The sequence below is a fragment of the Macaca fascicularis genome, chromosome 6 (genome assembly GCF_037993035.2).
Source record: "Macaca fascicularis isolate 582-1 chromosome 6, T2T-MFA8v1.1".
NCBI lineage: Eukaryota > Metazoa > Chordata > Mammalia > Primates > Cercopithecidae > Macaca > Macaca fascicularis.
Window position 1 is genome coordinate 12,757,211 of NC_088380.1, and position 15,813 is coordinate 12,773,023.

A 15,813-nucleotide genomic window follows, 5' to 3' on the forward strand; every position below is an offset into this window, starting at 1 on the left:
CTGCAATTCTTCAAACAAATGTATCCTTTTTTTCCTTTTTTTTTTTTGAGATAGAGTCTCATTCTATACCTAGGCTGTAGTGCACTGGTATGATCACAGTTCACTGGAGGCTTCTCCTACTGGGCTCAGGTGATCCTCTCACCTCACCCTCCTGAGCAGCTGGGACTTACAGGTATGTGGCACCACATCTAGGCAAATTTTGTATGTTTTGTTGTGGCGGGGTCTTGCCATGTTTCGCAGTCTGGTCTCAAGCTCCTGGACTCAAGTAATTCATCTGCCTTGGCCTTCCATAGTCTTGGCTTACTAATGTAATTTAAAAGACTTTACAAAATAGTGCAATGATTGAAATTGAATATTCTAAATTAGATTTATGCTGCTAACATTTTTTTTTTAAATTTAGGACATTTATTCATATTTTCTTCTCTAAATATGTTTCCTTATATTCTATATTTATATTAATATCTATATTTATATCAATATCTCTATATGTAGTTATCTATAAACCTATTGATTTAGTTTTCATGTATGTTGTGGACTTTCATATTAACTATGGTAACACCATATAATGTTAAATCAATACGCTCCTCTTTGAGGGACTATCATGTTATTCTCTCATATTCTCTCTTCCTTATCTTTTTAATTTTGATATTTGACTGTTATATTTTCTTACGATGGTTTAGCTATAAACATAAAAATACTATTTAAGTTAATAATAGTATACTCATTTATTGGAGGGCTGACACTTCAATGACATAATTTGAAGTATAGAGAACAGTATTTTATCATTTGATTTATTTTTTAAAGTGTTCAAATATTTTAGTTCTATTTAATTAGGTTGATATTTTTAATCCTGATGTTTTTGCCGTGTAACAGAGTATCAAGTGACAAGCTGTTAAGATATTTTTCCCCCAGGACTATAGTATGATCTCTCACTTTTTGAATGTATAAGCTTATGGAGACATATGTTACTTTATATTACTTCCCTCTGTGATTTGCATTTTCTAATGGCAGCAAGTTAATATGAGAAAGGCACTGAAGTCAAAAAACATAGCATTGAAATAAACCTGTGTTATTACTAACAGCTGGGTACTGAGATGATGCTCCCTGCCTTCTAATGCTGAACATTTATCTTGATTATTAGTTTTCCTTTTTGCTTATTTGTTGTAACTTTTTCCTTACTGCTCAGGTCAAAGTTTAGATATTAAGTTCATCACCTGAACTTTCACTTGAAGGCAGTTAAACCTCCTGTGTAAAAGTGAGGTCTTAACTTGTATAAAGCACAATGTGTGATCCCATTTATTCATGCAGTTGGGGATCATCTAGCCCAGGCAGAACTGTGTCTTGTCTGTGCCTTGGCTTGCTTGAGGGCTGCAACCCGATCACAGCCCTCTCCTAGCAATCTAAAGGCGAGAAGAGGACACGCATTTACAAAGCAGTCTTTCAAAAAAATATTGGACTGTGGGGAGATTGATCCAATGTAGGCTTAGAACATCAGAATGTTCCTTTCCCTAATACTGTGACCAACTTACATTCTAAACCTTGGGAAAGACTAATCCTAGCTTTACCTTTTAAAAGTTGAATGAGCACCTTTTAGTTTCTAGAGATACCATCAAAACAGTGTCATATCAGAAATCAGCTGTGGCAGGCACGATAACCTTTATTTAGTAATGAAAGGAGATAAGAGAGAAAGTATACAACCATGTCATACTCCATTACATGATTAAATGTTTTGAGAGTGGATTCTTTTCTTCTGATCACTTATCTGAGCAAGAGTTGGCATTATCTTCTAGGTATATTCATTGGGAACTGAGATAAGTTTTAATTCTATCAGATTAATGTGTGTGTGTGTGTGTGTATGTGGCAATTAAAACATCTATTCAAATGATGATTATAATTTTCCTCCAAAGGACTAATGAAGTGAAATATCAATTTTGAGGAGACTCATTAGGATAATAAAATACAGTGACATTCCAAAGACAAAGGCTATCGTTTCATTTTTTTTCTATTGTTTTACACATAAAAACAAGGGTGAGAAACCTATAAGGCATTAGGATGTTTGAATACGTTGGAATTGGATCTTTGTTTTGATTGACAGTAAACGACCAGACCCTTTCATTCAGTTGTGTATGTGTGTTGTAGTCTTATGTAAACTCATCATTTTTACTCTTTAAGATATTGTATAAAAGTTTTCTTCTTGAAACCTGTCTTCTGGTTTACTAGTTCTGTTTAGTTTTTCTTCTCTACTTTTAAACTTATCTATTTCTTGAGTTCCTAATTTTTGTCATTAAAGCAATCATTCCCAGAATTTCCATTTTATTCCCTATGGCATCACATCTTCCATTTAAATTATTCTTGTCATTTCATTTCTTGAAAGGGTTAATTGCTGTTACTTTAAAGTCCTTCAGTGTCTGACCTGCCTGTTAGTCTGTTTTCAGTGTTTCTTCTCCCGTCTCATTTCTCAGCCCATCTCCTTTTTTTGATGCTTGATATTTTTTTCCCCTGTGTTTTGGGCATTGTGATTTGATGCTCTGTATGTTGTTTCTATTTTTCAGAGATTATTTATTTTTGCATTGGGTTGGCTATTATGTAGTGACAGATTCCCCTAATCCAAGCAAAGATTGAGCAGATCTGTGGGGGCTAATTTATGTTTAGCTCCCCTTTACTTCTGGTATATATCCCTTGTTATTCCTAAATAACACCCTGGAGTTTGTACAGATCTTGAATTCTAAATTTGTCCCTTTATTCCTTGGAGCCAGCCAAAAGTCTCAGGTGAAAAATGACATTAAATACTGAGCTCATCTCCCTGTATGCCTCTCATCTCTCAGACTTCGGCCTTTCAAAACTTTTGTGACTTGCGGTCTTACCAGTACTTTTAAACGGGTGTGTGTGTGTTCACGTGTGTGTGTTCATGCATGTGTACATGGATATGTGTATGTTCTGTCCACCTTCTCTTCTTCTTCTCTTTGGGAAGTTTAGGCTGAAATTAAAATAGTCTGCAATTTTGAGAAGACATTCCTTGTTAGGAAGTAAGTTGTAGTATAGCAGTGTGCCTGGAATTGTGCGTAAACCTAAGAGAACTGGCAGGCAATTAGTCACATAGCTATGACAAGTTCTATGCACATGCATAGAAATGCATCATTAGGCAATTTTGTCATGCGAACATTATAAAGTGTACTTACACAAACCTAAATCGTACAGCCTATTGCACACCTAAACTATATGTTGTAGCCTATTGCTCCTATGCCACAAACCGATACAGCATGTAACTGTACTAAATACTGTAGGCAACTGTAACATAATGATAAATATTTGTGTATTTAAACATATCTAAATGTAGAAAAGGTACAGTAAAATTACAGTATAAAAGATAAAGAATGGTATACCTGTATAAGACATTTACCAGGAATGGAGCTTGCACGACTGGAGATTGCTATGGGTGAGTCAGAAGTGAGTGAATCAGAAAGCCAAGGACGTCACCACACCCTATTGTAGATTTTATAAACACTGAATATTCAGGCTACACTAAATTTATTAAAATTGTTTTCTTTCTTCAATAATATATTTACCTTAGCTTATTGTAACATCTTTATTCCATGAACTTTTAAATTTTTTAACTTTTGGGCTTTTTGTAAGAACATTTAATTAAAACACACGCACACATTGTGCAGTTGTACAGGAATATTTATTTCTTTATATTCTGATTTTATAAGATTTTTTCTGTTTAAAAATTTTTTTATTTTTATTTTTATAATTTTAAGCATTTTTTTTGTTTGTTAAAAACTAAGACACAAACAGATTTGCCTAGACCTACGCAGGGTCACGAGAATCTGTATCATTGTCTTACATTTATACATCTTGTCCTGCTGGAAGTTCTTCCAGGTCAATAACATGCATGGAGCTGCCATCTGCTATGATAACAATGCTTTCCCCTGGAATACCTCCTGAAGGACCTGCCTGAGGTTGTTTTACAATTAACTTTTTTTTTTTTTTTGTAGTGACGGAGTCTTGTTCTGTCGCCCAGGCTGGAGTGCAGTGGCATGATCTTGGCTCACCACAACCTCCACTTCCCAGGTTCAAGCAATTCTCCTGCCTCAGCCACCTGAGTAGCTAGGACTATAGGCTAACACCGCCATGCCTGGCTAATTTCTTTTGTATTTTAGCAGAGACGGAGTTTTACCGTGTTGCCTAGGCTGGTCTCGAACTCCTGAGCTCAGGCAATTTGCCCGCCTAGGCCTCCCAAAGTGCTAGGATTACAGGCATGAGCCAGGGCGCCCTGCCTTTTTTTTTTTTTTTTTTTTTGTGTAAGTAGAAGGAGCACACTCTAAAATGATGATAAAAAGTATAACGAAGTAAATACATAAACCAGCAACATTGTCATTTACCATCATTATCAAATATTATTTACTGTACATAACTGTATGTGCTACACTTTTATATGACTGGATGTGCAGTAGGTTTGTTTACATCAGCATTACCACGAACCCATGAGTAATGAGTGCCACAACATTATGATGTCACTAGGCGATAGGAATTTTTCAGCTTCCTTAGAATTTATGGGACGACTCCCACTTTATATGCAGTCTGTTGCTGACTGAAGCATACCTATGCATCACATGGCTGTATGGTATTTTACCTGTGCTGTCATCTATATTGTTTGCTTACCCAAGCCACGCTATTTTTTCATTTCATTATGGATGTGAGCAGAGACCGTGTTCTCCTTGTCACAGAGAATGGGGCATTTTATATATATATGTATTTCAGAGATAATGTATCTGAGAGAGAAAATATACCATTTTCTCATCCATCTTGTGATTTCACAAAATTACGTTGTGCAAGTTTACATTAAATTGGGGGACAACCCTATTACGTGTAAAATTAAAATACATTTCTATTTTATGTCTGTGACTAGGTAAACATTTGTGAAGATTTTAAGTTAAAGTTTGTCATTGGACCTCTTGTTTTTCTACTGTTAAAGATTAGGACTTTGGGCTGGGTGCTGTGTCTCACGCCTGTAACCCCAGCACTTTTTGGGAGGCCAAGGCAGGCGGATCACAAGGTCAGGAGATCGAGACCATCCTGGCTAATACAGTAAATCCCCGTCTCTACTAAAAACACAAAAAATTAGTCGGGCATGGTGGCGGGCGCCTGTAGTCCCAGCTACTCGGGAGACTGAGGCAAGAGAATGGCGTGAACCCGGGAGGCGGAGCTTGCCGAGAGCAGAGATCGAGATCGCGCCACTGAACTCTACCCTGGGCGACAGAGACTCTGTCTCAACAACAAAAAGATCGGGACTCTGGTTAATTGGTCATAAATGAACATAATGTTCATAAATGAACGTTCATAAATGTTCATAAATGAACATTGATTTACAAAAGGAAATAAACGAAGGAAGAAAGTAGAGAGCCTGATATTAGAAACAGCTTTGGCAGTGGGAGCAACAGCTGCAGTGAAGATTATTGGGTAATACACGACACAGGCAGCCTAAATTCCCAAGAGAGTTCTCACAACAGATGGTCTTTTGTTTCTGGAAGTGCCTGGAAATGAGCTGAGGGCAGGAGAAAGAGCGGTAAACTATCCAGATACACAGGAGTGATGTTATGTCAGAATCCCCAGCCATTTGTATTGCACTCTTCCAGAAAATAAAAACCTCACATGTGTGGGCCTACCAGGACACCCTGTCTGCTCTGAGTAACAACTGCTCGTTCTTACCCCAGGGTCTGCACAGTTGACTGTCCTGGAGGATAAGAGGTTAACTGCTCTAAGAGAGGTGGCTGACCCTATCCTACAGGCTTGTCTGAAAACCTTTCCAATGTATCGAGGCCCATATAAATCCCAAAGTATCCTTGGAACTTCTTTTGCAGTTTCCTGAATTGAGCAAGTTTGGATTTCTATGAGAACTGACGTGCAATTACAAATGGATGAATTTATAAGGAAAATGCAAAGATAAAGGAGGAAAGCTACCTGCATAGTATATATTTATCTACACTGCATGTTAGTATAATCTGTGAATATTTCTGTATGTGGCCCAATACGTATAAAATTAGAAAAGCAAAAAAAAAAAAAAACAAATTAATGACTGTATTAATGCTAAAATATATAATTTTTCGATTTTGTCATTTAAACAATAAAACAGCTCTTTCTGATTTATTTATCAGTAATAAGTACCTGTGTATATAGTTTATTATTACCAGTGGACAGGTGATAATAAATAAAATTATAACAATTTATAAAGCTATAGTTAACTATGTAGAAAAGAATGGTTTAAGCACAATAAAAATCCAATTTAATTACTGCCTCAGCATTGTAATAGTAAGCAACAAATGCACTCTAGTGAGTGCATATAGCAATTTAAAAAGCTATTCAATCTATATAAAACTAGGTTTTTCATTTGTCTTGTTTTAAATATTTACAAATATTATTAAAACATATTAGAAACTTTATTCTTAGAGCAATATCCTTGTATGGCTCTTCATTCATATTCATCCATACCTTATAGAATCAGCAATTCTGTTTTTCGTAAATCATTTCATAGGCAAAACAAACTGGCAAGTCTATTCAAATAAAACGATAAACAAGAAAGGGAGAAGGGTAGAAGGAGTATATTGCAACTGATACAGAAATGAGCTTAAGTTTTGAGCCTGGACTCTCTTCAAATTCATGTTCATTGTATTAGTTCATTTTCACACTGCTGATAAAGACATACCCAAGACTAAGTAATTTATAAAGAAAAAGAGGTTTGATGGACTCACAGTTTCATGTGACTGGGAAGGCCTCACAATCATAGTGGAGGCCAGCCAAAAGGCATGTCTTACATGGTGGCAGGCAAGAGAGAATGAGAGCCAAGAGGAAAGGGAAACCTTTTATAAAATCATCAGATCTCATGAGACTTAGTCACTACCATAAGAACAGTATGGGGGAACCCATAATTCAATTATCTCCCACTGGGTCCCTCCCACAACACTTTGGAATCATGGGAGCTACAATTCAAGATGAAATTCGGGTGGGGACACAGTCAAACTACATCAGTCACTAACCTCAAGAGTGCCCTTCATTCACTCAGTAAATGTGCCTCTTTTATTTCACGTTCCCATATTCTGTGGCAATTTCATACTTTGTCTTTTCACAAACCTTCAGCATCTTTTCCCGACAGCCTCACATTTAACTGTCTTTCTATCATTTCCTCTTCTCCATGAATATTGAAGTTCTTAGAAGATAGATTTCATAAACTCTCATCATCACAACTCCCAGCATCTGCATCTACATATTCTACCTGCCTGCTTAAAATTTCTTACAGACTTATGCTTTCCAATACAGTAGCTACTGTCCACATTTGGCTATGGGGCATAGGAAGTGAATGAGGCTAGTTCAAAGTGAGATGTGCTGTTAGGTAAAAATCACACTAGATTCACAGGGAGCACAAAAATTAAATGTAAAATATCTCATTCAATTTGTTATATTGATAAGAATCTATCCTTCGAAAATAAAGCAGAAATAAAATCTTTCCCACACAGATAAAAACTGAGGTAATTCATCACCACTAGACCAGCCCTGCAAGAAATGCTTAAGGGAGCCCTACATCTGGCAGCAAAAGGACAATATCCATCTTCATAAAACACGGAAAAATATAAAACTCACTGGCATAGAAGAAAAAAAGTATAACATTTTGGATATATTGGGTTAAATCACATATTAGAGTGAATTCCACAGGCTTCTTTTACCTTTTTTTTTCGTGTGGCTGTTAGAAAATTTAAAATGACCTATGCTGTGTGTATTATAATTCTATTAGGCAACATTTCTGTTAGAACTCTCCAAACTTCTATCTTAAGCCAATCTCTCCAATTTTGTAGATTTTTAAAAAGCAGACTTTAGTTAGGAACATTGTTCTAGCACATTTCCTATCTCCTACATTGCCAGTTTGTTTTGTCTCCCACGTCTTTTCCAATTGTATGTAGATATGATGTTATTCTCCAGTTTTTAAAAAGACATTCACATAATTCTTCTTCCCAATTAGTATCCCATTTCTCCAGTTTCCTTTTTAGTAAAACTTTTCAAGAGTGTCCCAAATTCTTAGTGTTTGCATTCTCCTTTTCTCATTCTTTCTTAAACTTACTTTTATTTGGCTTTTGCCTTCTCCTTAATGTCCTCCGCTTCTCAACGACAAAAAACTTCAATGACAACAAGCTGTTTTTCTTATGGTCACTATTGACGCTCATATGGTATAAACTTAGTGGTCAATTTTAGCACTCATCTTTCTGGACCTACCATCAGCTTTGGCAGAGGTATCTCTCCTTCTTGACATCGTTCCTTATTGAGCTTCCAAAACACCACATACCCTTGGCTTCCCTTCAACGTTCTGCTGTTACTCCTTCTCAGTCTCTGTTTCTGGAATATTCTTTTCCCCCTGAGGACTCACGTTTTACATATTCTCTTTTAGTCCTTTCTTTATGCATATTTCTTGGTGATCTCATAAAACCCCAAGAATTCTCAACTTTTATCTTCTGCCAGATATCTGCAAGAACTCCAGACTAATACATACAAATGACTGTTAGAGATCTCTTTTTATGTGTCTAATTAGCCAATCAAACTTAGAACTTCTAAAACTGATATTCTGACTTCCCTGACTCCAAAACTGCTCCAATGGCAGTTTCTTCGTCATCTCAACTGATAAAAACTCTTTTCCTATTGCTGGGACTAAAAATCTCTGTGGAGTGAATTTTAAGCCTCCGGGTCTCCTCTTACTTATTATAATCTACTAAGCACCAAAACCTGTCTTTAATTTCAAAACACAATACAAATTCCAGCCATTTCCCACCACCACCATTTCTACCACAGGGAATGTTCCTCGCTGGCCCCAATTCTTACACAGCTCTTTAACTGTGCTCTCTGGTTCTACACTTGCTCACTGTATTGTGTTTTCAGCACAGAAAATGGAGTCACCCTTTTAGGACACCAATTAGATCATGTCTAACTTCTACTTAAAGCCCTGCAATGGTTCTCCATTACACCAAAATAAAAACCCAAGTACTTGCAATGGTGTGGCTGTGAAACCCTACATCATCTCTTTTCCTCAAACACTCTCCTGCCGTTTTCTTTTACTCATTTTTTACTAACATTTCTCTGTTCTAAGTTGGCTGAAGCTACACTGGTTTCCTTTTTGTTCTTGGAAAAAAAAAGTTAATGCTTTAAAAGTTGGCACTGGTCGTTTGCTCTCCCTGAAAAGTTTCTCCTCTGGTTGTGACATAAGGATAACATTGCTACCTACGACTAGTCTCTGTTCAAATGTCAACTTCCTGATAAGGCCCCTGGGACATTTAATCAGAATCCCCTTGCCATTGCCGTGTCTTTGTCCCATGCCATTCTAATAAACTATTCTTTAATTAAAATATGGAAAACTTGATCTTTCAAAATGTAAATATGTACATTAAAACATTTAGATTAATCACTCACCCACTCCCCACTTTTCTGTGATGAGTGACAAGATTTCCTCTTTGCTTGACGGCCAACTTTCTCCCAGGAATCTAGAATAAATAATGAATATTTTCATTCATAATGTTTATTTGAACATCTCAGGGAAAATACCTGAGGCATGGGAGAAAAGGGGAAAGAAAAATTAAGGATTTAATTAACAATGGCATGTGAGGAGAGAATGAAGACTGATTATACTCTAGAAAGGCTTCTATTGGATTTTGTACTTTTTTCTGTTGCCTGAAGTGCCAGAAGCAAAATCTGTATCTTCCTGGTGGATGCTGCACTAAATATTGAGGTGCAGACACTTGTGGATACAGAGACTCAGGCCAAAATCACAGAGAATTTTATTTCCTTGTTACTTAAAAAAAAAAAAAAAAAAAAAAAAAAAAAAAGAATGTTTTTGAATACACAGTATCCCTAATAATCCAGACTACTATTTTTTCTTTAAGTTAACTAATTATTATTGTTATTATTATCTGGAGACGGGGTCTAGTTCTGTTGCCCAGGCTGGAGAACAATGGCACAGTCATAGCTCACTGCAGCCTCAGACTCCTGAGCTCAAGTGATTCTCCCATCTCAACCTCCAGAATAACTGAGACTTATGGGTGTGCCCACTGTGCCTGGACTGATGGTTTTTGTAGAGTCAGTTTTATTCCCATTAGGTTAAAGAAGTCACTAAAAGAAAATATTTTAAAAATACAAATGAGAAGAGAAGAGACTGAATCAGGAAGCATTATTCATTTTGCCTGTGATTAGCAGAAGTAACCTTTGGAGTATTTTGTGTTTTCTTAGTGAAACACAATTATTTCACCTATAAACAACACTCATAACTTACCTTTTTACCCTCTCTTTTTGTCCTATTGATTCTTATCTTCTGTTGCTCATATTGTTGGTTTGTGGTGTATTTGTTTCTTTTGGTAATGTTCGATCTCTTTCCAAGTCTATAGTAAAAGTTAATTAAGTATCATTCAGGGATTTTCTTGAATCAAGGACAATGTAAGAGCAATTTTTTGTGAACTCCATTAAATTAATTGGACCAGACATACTGGGATCTTTAGGGAACCATAATGTTTGATCACATCAAAGACTGTACCAAAGGCTCTTAAAATTCTCTAAATCTAAACACAGTGAGCTGGCTTTTAATGGAATTATTCACTATTTTGAAAAGTTGGCTATATTAGCTCTTCCTATACTAGAGTAATTTTTTAAAACCACAAAATGGTAGACCTAGCTTATTCTATATAATTTGATCATTTCTTCTGGTTATCTGAACTTTTTCAGATAAGGCTTCTACCATCTCCAATCTCATATGTACATTCTCCATATACTTAGTATTTTTTCTAATAGTTTTATGGACCAATGTGAATATGTAAAATAAGATTTCAGGCACACGCTGGCCATTGTACTTTTTTTTTATTGCTAAGTGGAATAGGGCTCTCTCAAAATAGTATACATTGCAGTGTTTATTCCAGGAATAGCTTCAGCAGTTTTGGCGTGGATTGTCTTTAAATCTATATCACATTGCTGTTGCTACAGATAATCATAATTGAAATTAATTGTAGCCTGAAAACAATTTCTATGAAAATAATAGTCTACATCAGCTATTTCTTTGATGCATAAAACCAATAATAATTTATGTAATTACATTTATTTCAGTCTAAATGGAGATGTTTATTAATAGGCTGAACAAGGGGATATATTTGCCTATATTATCACAGTTTTTTAGAATAAAATAAATGGTTCTAGAAACTTTTCCCTACATGGCCAAAAATGTATCAAAAATTGATATTTATCATTTTGTGCTTTTATTTAATGGTTCAACTATGAGAATGAAGCTATATTGTGACTGGCAGTGAAGAGCTTTTAAAAAGATAAGGTTAAAAATGTGTATACATGGGAAAGATTCATAGCAGTGTCTGCTTTTAAAGCTCTCAGGATGGCATCAAGTGTCATTAATATCCCTGACTGCATTTACATATGCCATGGACAAGTATAGATTTTGATATGTAGTCACTTTCTGGATCAATATTTAATAAGAAATTAAATAGCTTTAATGATAGAAAACTACTCTGGACAGTTTCATCTTTTTGTAATGAAGTTTTTAAATTATAAAAATAATAATTTATTGTAATCAGAAATTACAGAGCGCTAAGACATTTTTGTTAATTGCATTACTCATATTTTTCACTTTTTTGTGACAATGCAGTTCACTGCAATTTGGCATTTTACATCAGTATATATGATGGGAGGGTTTACACATTCTTATAACATTCAGATCTAATCTTTGGAAATTTTTAGGCCAGGTTTTGTCTTGTTTACTAAATCATTTCTGATACTGAAATTGCTAGGATCTTTTTCTATACTTTTTCTAACATTTTAAAGTTTATTCTCCTAAATTTAACCCTTTAATTAGCCTGGAGTATATTTCTGCACAATGCACAATATGGATTTTCTGAAATATATGCCATCTAATTTATATTTTCCAATATTATATTGTGAATATTTTCAAATTTTAAAAAATGAATGAATTTACATAACCTCAGGGTTCTATAATTAAGATTTTATTATATTGTTTTGTCAGACACTTTTAATTTATTGATCTTTCATCCATTAACACATTTCATTTTTGAATAAATTTCAATGTATATTGAAGATATCAATACATTTCCCCTTGATTACTTCACATATTATTAACTTGAATCTGCAACATGACTATAGACTTTATGTAAAAATTGCATACAATGAAATAAATATTACATGCATTAAATGTGTGTATTAATCATAGTCCTCACTAAGAGCCACATCTTTAGGTCTGGTTATGTTGCTTGCTTTACCTATTGAAAATAGGTTGTTTTTTTTCTTGCCTTTTTGTGTATCCCATATTTGTTTGAAAGCCAGACACTAATTGTAGAAGAATGCTAGGAACTGAGATAAATGAAAACTACACAGAGAAATGCAGAGAAATGGGCACACATTTTCATCTGTCAAGCAGTCAGAGTGAGGAATTCTGTCTTGTCGTGAGTTGAACTAGGTTTGGGTTTTGTTTTTATCATTTTCAGTGCTCCACAGACATCAAATTCCCAGTGTGGCCTTTTTTTTTTTTTTTTTTTTTTTTTTTTTTTTTGAGATGGAGTCTTGCTCTGTCGCCCAGGCTGGAGTGCAGTGACACAGTCTCTGCTCACTGCATGCTCCGCCTCCCAGGATCAAGCCTTTCTCCTGCCTCAGCCTCCCGAGTAACTGGGACCACAGGCGCTTGCCACCATGCCTGGCTACTTTTTTTTGTATTTTTAGTAGAGACGGGGTTGGGGTTTCACTGTGTTAGCCAGTATGGTCTCCATCTCCTGACCTCGTGATCCACCCGCCTCGGCCCCCCAAAGTGCTGGGATTACATGCTGTGACCCACCGCGCCGGGCCCCCAGCGTGGTTTTAATTAAAGATGGGGTGTTGCTGCCTTGGGCTTAAAGTGATGCTTAGATCTTTCTTACGAGCTCCTGCTTTGTCTCTAATTTTCTTCAGTCCTTGGACACTTGGTGCAAAACTAGGGATCTTATCTGAATTCTTGCCCATCCCCCAGCAGCAGGCTTCTCTTGCTTGTTTCTCTGGGTTAGGTGCTGAGTGGTGGTGGTGGGAATCTAATTCTACTGTCTGGACTAATAGAACTCTGCACCTGGGAAGCTAAGGTATTTTTCCAGCAAACCTTAGGGAGCCTTTCTCTAGTATTCCAGATGCACATGACAAAAAGTAGGAAAGGTAGGAAAAGTTTTTCTAAAAAATTTTCCATTTGGGATCTTGAAGACAGAATATTTACTGTCCAGGATTTAGTTCATTGTTTCATCATTCTTTTTTTGAATAACATTTTATACATTATGCTTTCTCTTGTTTTATTTTTGTTATGTGTTCAGAATGGCAACCTGAGGTCAGAAGCCATCTATAGCTTGACAGAGGATGTTGGTCAGAAGCAGACTCCCGTGTGAGAGCGGCATCTCTGGCAGCTGAAAAGATGTTAATGCCTCACAAAGTTCACAGGGAGTTGGGAAACCCTCCTGATGAAGGGCTTCCTGTTCTGCTTCCAAGCAGCCACCATGTTACATGGCCAATCTTGCGTGTGAAAAAGGCTCTCAAGATTGTTAGTCACCATGTGCTTACTACATAACAGGAAGAGAGAGCTTGATTTTAAGCAGTGTTAGGATGCTAGACTAAAAGCCAGTCTTCCAGATTTCCATACATGCTCTTAGTCAAGTTCCAGCCCTTTCCAGAAGAACGGCTGCTAAGATTACTGCCATACCCTTGTGGAACAGTCTAGGCTAGTAACAGCAAGGATAAGTCCTCGGATGTTATGGGACCGTTTTCCCAATTCAATTGGCATGCCCTTAGGAATTCCATAACATAAAAACAACCTATCTCAGAGAAGTTCAAAGCTTTAAGAATTTGGACCCAACAACATTTAATATTATTTAATTTCTAAAAAAATATTAGAAGCAATAAAGTTTTCACAAGTGAGATCACCTAAAATCTCAGTAAAGCCAGGCTGTTTCCTTACTCTTGAACACCTTACCCACCGTTCTAAGATTTTAATTAGTAACAATATCATTGGTTATTCTAATGACATTTATAAATGGTTAAAATAAACTAATATCAGCTATGAATACTTAAAATAGAACAAAACGGACAACGCTGTCAATTTTTATAAAATAGTCATTGCCTGCTAACCTGTTATTAATGCTACTAATGTCAAACAAATACAATTTGGAGGAAAAAAGTAATATAAGTGACTTTATTACCAGAATCCTCACTGCTTCCTTAAAAAAGAAACATTGTATTCTATGTTCAGGATCTTAAAATAAATACACCAAAAGTCATAGATATATTGTTATTGTATGGATATTAATTTTAATGTAGATTATATTGTAAATTTATTTCCTACTACACATAATTGATGAGTAACTTTATTGGTTATTTAAAAGACAAGTTGTCTCATTTATTTACACAGCAGCTAGATGTTTCACTAATTAAACTCCTAGCTTAATTTTTAGATATGGTTGCAGTCATAAAACTAAGTAAATTTTATATATACTGTACACAAGATTAGGTTTACATTTTCTATTTGCACAGTTAACTAAGCCTTTTTATTTTTAGCATGTGTCACAACTACATCAAGGAGATGCATCCCGATCAAAAACCCTGAAGATAAAAACTTTGCCTTTTCTGGTTTAATGTAAGAACCAGGTATTAACTTTAGATGTGAACAACCCACTACTGAAAATTACTTAAGTACACTAACCAGACAACTACATCATCATCTGGGCGATAGGTTGATATCACCAATGAAAATCGGCTGTTACAATTCTCAACACAACATTATCAGATAAAGCTACACAAAATCTGAGTTGGATACAAATCCCTCCCTTCTTGAGAAACTGAGATTTCAAATTCGTTTTCATGACTACATCATGGATAATTGACTAACTGCATTCTACAGTGAAAACATTCTGATTTGAAAGTACACTAACAAAAAAAGATCAACAGGTTTTCCAAGCTAACCTAGATTTCAAAGTTGATTTAACTCTTTTGTGTGAGATTGATCACGTTTTATTTTGTTGATATATTTGTCTTCCAATGCTATAGTTTTAAAGTTAAATTAGTACTTTCAGTAATATTCAAAACCTAAGACCACACTACATGAATGAGAAGATACTTTTAATTTCAAATGTTTCTACTTACAATAGTTTATTTAAATTGCATCTGTAGACAAATGGTGTTATCAATAGTATCTCTCTACTTTTGCTGTAGGGTATTGGTTCCAATGGAGAGAAACAGTGCAAAATAATCATTCACATTCTGACCTGGATCAAGAATAGTTTTTGTCTTTAATGTCATCAGACAGAAACTTCATTACCTTTCCTTTTCTTATTAAATAGTTATTGAAAATAAATATCCACCGACTAGTTAAAAATATTTATATTTATGTACTGGTTAATTACTGCTTATCTGAAATGCATGAGATCAAAAGTGTTTTGGATTTCAGATTTTTTTTTTATTTTTGGAATACTTGCAATATGCATAATGAGATATGTTGGAAATAGAACTCAAGATGAAACAAAATTCATGCATGCTTCATGTACACCTTATACCAATAGACTAGAGGAAATTCTATGCAATTTTATACATTGTAGAGTGTACTCACACAAACCTATATAGTATAGCTTCCTACAAGCCTAGGCTATGTCATGTAATCTATTGCTCCTACACTACAGACCTGTATAATATACTACTGTACTGAATAGTGTAGGCAGTTGTAACATAATGGTATTTGTGTATCTAAACAAATTTAAACACATAAAAAAG